Source organism: Arachis hypogaea, chromosome 15, assembly GCF_003086295.3.
Source record: "Arachis hypogaea cultivar Tifrunner chromosome 15, arahy.Tifrunner.gnm2.J5K5, whole genome shotgun sequence".
Taxonomy (NCBI): Eukaryota; Viridiplantae; Streptophyta; class Magnoliopsida; order Fabales; family Fabaceae; genus Arachis; species Arachis hypogaea.
This window is the reverse complement of record NC_092050.1, coordinates 12,080,930-12,085,766: the sequence shown is the minus strand read 5'-3', so window position 1 is coordinate 12,085,766 and position 4,837 is coordinate 12,080,930.

The window sequence follows — 4,837 nt, the reverse complement described above, 5'->3', positions numbered from 1 at the left end:
TAAGAAAATGTACCAGAAAGAAAATTAGAGTACACCTCAAAAAGGAATTCCAAATTAAGAAACTTTGAAAGAAATAATATAGCACATTAAATCAAAATATGCCTCTACTGATGGTTTATCTTAATAGAAATCTTCCTCACACTTAATTAGGTCAAAACAGATTTAGGCTCATGTCAAGGAGTACAAATTTCGGGCAAGGATACATGCGAACAAAGGATAGCATCGGAAAAATGTTTAAGCTAATTACCAAAAAGGATCATGGAATAAAGTACTTCATCCTTTATAATTCCATGGTGTCAATGCTCCCTCACGCCTTCCGCTGTGTCATTCTAATTAGTTGTCACTAAGAACCCGAATCGCTTGGCGGCGTCCACCAGACGTATCTTCTCCCATTGGTTCCTCCTATGTTAAGTTTGGCCAGCCCTAACGGCAATGTTCCATAAAATAAAACTAAGCTAAACTCTGGTCCTAGCCTGAAATTCAATCTGATCTTCCTAGTTTTAAATCCTTGTCTCCATCATAAGTTAATAAGAATGGTCAAGTTATAATCTCCTACAACGTGATTAAAACTTGGTTATCAATTTCATCATTACCTCGAGTTGGAGATCCTTAACCCCGTCGCTGAGACCGGTCTGCACCCTGGTCCTTCCTGTAAGGACAATGCATGGAGATATGCCCTGACAATCCGCAGCGGTAACATCCACTGAACCCAGCCATGCACAACGTTTCTGGATGGTATCTTCCACATCTCGGGCACCTTAACTCCTCTTGTTAAGCCCACGTCTACTTACCTCTTCCTCTTGCCTGGTGGTATTGGTCATGGTTAGTCTCTCCAATATGCCCTTGAACTTGGTATCGCTGAGGGGCATGTCTACCTTTCTTGAAGTTTTGGCCTCTTTATGGAACATACTTCCCATGAACTCTGCTGCTAGTACCGCCACAAACATCTGTCCCCAAAGTCGCCTCCTTGGCATAATCTTCAAAAATTGTTGCCTTGTCCACCAATTCAGAGAATCCCTTAATTTCCAATGGAGCCACAACACGCATGATATCTTCCCTCAGCCCTACCTGGTATTTGACACATTTTCAGCCCTCATAGGACTCAGGAGTACCCTGACTTATTCTCGAGAACCTACCGAGTTCCTCGAACTTGCTGATGTAGTCAGCTATAGTCATAGACCCTTACTTCAGCTGTAAGAGCTCCAACTCTCTGGTCTCCTTTATTGACACATGAAAGTACTTCTTGTAGAAAGCTGCCTGGAATAATGCCCATGTAATATCCACATTCTGTTGGTGTAGCAGTCGGCGCTCTCCTTGCTACCATTGCTGAGCTTCTCCCACTAGTTGATAAGCTGCATATTGCACGAACTGGTCATATGGTACATGTTGAGTTCGCAACGCACGCTCCACAGCTTGGAACCAGTTGTCTGCTTCAGTAGGGTTTGTCGATCCATTGAAAACCGGCAGGTCAACTTTTAGAAAAGTAGCTAGAGTTCTCGGAACACCACCTAAGCTATCCTCAGCACCTTCTCCATTTTTGTTTCTGGCTGATTGCCTTGTCTGCCGCATAGCATGAGTAGTCATCGCAGTGCTCGCTTGAATCGTGTTAGCTAGGCTAGTCATCGCCACCATGAGTTCAGCGTGATTGTCCGTCGACGGGTTACCCTCATTCTCTCTTCGAATACATGTCTGACCTCATCTGTGAGTCGCCATTCAGGGTCCTGTCCACACCAAACAATCGTTATCAAGGTGATCAGTCTCAATATCAAAAGTCTAGTGCTTCAATTATCCCAAAAAGGCACTTACAAATAAGCATGCTATACATATATCAAGCAGATAACCTAAATAGCATGAAAGAAAAATGACTCTGAGTATGCAATGAAGCATAATCGGTCCACCCCTTAGGCTCACGAGGACGAACCGCTCTAATACTACTAAATGTAACATCCTAATTACCCTAAGCCTGACCTCACGCCGTAAAGCAAAGGTTAATCAAAGGTTACGACAATTCTAAGGCTTATACATATATATAGGAATAATAATTCTAGAATCCTAATGAAGGAATAAGCTCAAAACAGAGTTACAAAAGCGCGAAATGTTCACACCAATCTAAAAGCATAAAATACGAGTCATAAGTACAATAGAATAGAACATATATCGATATAAGAGTATAATAATCATAAAGAACTAGCCGCAACCCGCGGAGTTTAAGCCGACTAGTAGATACATACATACAGAGTTTTGAAAGTAAACAACTTATACAAATTATCTCTCCCAAAGTAAGCCTCTAAGGCAAAAGTAAATACAAAAGTGAAAGAACTTAGTCAGATAACCAAAAGACTTCAAAACAGGATAAAGTTCCTCCGCTCTGTTACCATCAAGCAACTCACCGAGGTGGGTTGCAACCTGCATCTGAAAACAACAACAAAGTATAGAATGAGAACCGGAGGTTCTCAGTATGATAACAATTCCCAGTGATGTAAGATATAAGATTCCTGGATGCCAGAGGCAATCCTAGAGCTTCATATCCATCATGAGATTCAAGCTTAAAACATAAATAAATTTAAAACCAAAATGAAAAGGGTAATCTAACTTAGTGGATTTCTAAATCTAACAATTCTCCGCTGTTCCACAGCCTTCGCCAGCCTAACCGCTGTGCGATCCCATCGCCACCTCCTTCCGATCCTCCTCAATCCCAGTAGAAAGCACAAGTAATAACAATACAATTAAAGCACAAGTATAAGCATGTATATCAAGTAATTCAATAAGCATTTAGGCATGTTAAACACTTAGGCAAACAATACAAGTCGGCAAAGCAAACAAACAGATAGAATATGCACATGATGAATGCCTATCCTATTTGGCTGTGATATCACATTGTCAGTTCAACTGCCAACCCGACACACCTCCATGGAGATGTCGCCCTTCGGTCTCATAATGGGAACCCCCGAGATATCATGTCCGGATCACGGTCCAGGATGTCAGTGCCTGCACACTATGGTGATTTCGAAGGGATGTGAGCGGGATACTCTTGCCACGGACCTCATATCTCAACGTAAGCGGGACTAACCACCGCCCTTACGCTGCCGCCGCGACGTCGACAGGCGGGATCCAACTGCCATCCCTGCCAAGCGCATAGCGTCTCATCAATATCTCAGTTTAAAAACACTTCATCAGTGGTTTTTAAAAATTATTTATTTCAATAATCAGTAGTTCACGACGTCCACAATTCGTACCACCAATCATCAAATACAATGCTTCGCCATTTCACTCAACCAAATCTGTACTCAGTACCCCAGAAACCTAATCCATCGTTTTCTAAGCATGTTTCTAGAAAATACCTAATTAAACTTGCCTAAAGCATCCTCTATGTTTTGACGCCTAAAAACAAGTTAAAGAGTCTTATATAAGTGTCACAGAAGTTTACATACTTGCCGGGAAGGTAAAACAGTTAAAAACAATATGTTTATTGAAAAACAGGGCAGTGTGCGTATGCATAGGGTTGTGCATACGCACGCCCAGGAGGATTTTCAAGAAGTGTGCGTACGCATAGAGGTGTGCGTATGCACAGTAAGTAAAAAGTTTCCATTCTGCATACACGCACAGATGCGTTTGAGCACCCTCAACAGAATGCACCTTCCAACGTGTGCGTGCGCACCAGAGTGTGCTAGCGCTCCAATCAGTAGGCATCTCCCTGTGCGTGCGTACGCACAAAAGTGTGCGTACGCACATTTTCAAAAATACACAGGGTGTGCGTGCGCACAAGTCAAAAATAGCCACTGAACAGAGCACGTGCACATCGGTGTGCGTGCGCACACAATCTAGAAATCACAAATTCTGCAACATCACAGAATTCAGATTTCTGACACAAGCATCTAATGATCATCTTTCTCTTCAAAATTTAGATTTCAACAAAATATATACCGTTTTAAAGCTCTTTAAAGTATCTTTAATTTGATATAAAACTCATTCAATTTCAAAAACTGTAGCTCAAGATATGATCCGTCGAAGTTCATTAAAAATCCATTTTTACCCAAGTTCACTAAATTCTCAACACCATGAAATTTATAATGAAACCAATTCAAAGCCTATTCCATCTCACCATACAACACTACCAAATATCACACTTTACATTTCCATCACACTTCAACCAATTCCACACCAATATTATTTAATTCCTCCTCTATAACCCCACAATTCTATAAATTGGCACATCAACATCCAATACTAATCACTTGCACCAATTCTCACTACTCATAAGCTTCATTTATCACAATTCATCATAATTCTCATCTCAATACATCAAAACCATCACAAGCATTAACATTATCACACATCATCAATTTAACAACATCAGCATGCATTATCAAATCCAACAATCAATTCAATTCAACCTATCCTATGGGTCACTAGCCTAAGTATCCAGAAATATTATATATTACATAGAGAAAACCAAAACCATACCTTGGCCAATTCCGAATATGCACAAGACACCACTTGAATCCAAACAAGCTTTTAATCACCAACAAATCACTAATCTCACCTTCAAAGCTCCAAATAAACTCCAACAAGTGTGAGAACTTAACTAAAACCATATAAATTACCATAAATCAATACCTACGGTTTCAAAATACACAAATTCACAAGGAAAAAAGTTTCCTTACCTTTTCCGATGGTGTTTGGGGCACAAACCACCAATTGCCCAACCCTAAGCACCACCTAAACAATCAAAACACAAAAATTCATTCAAGACCATCACTCACATTTTCGGATTTTTAGGGCAGAGGAGAGGAGATGAAAATTTGAAATCTTACCAACAAAGTTTAGCCGCTGACGA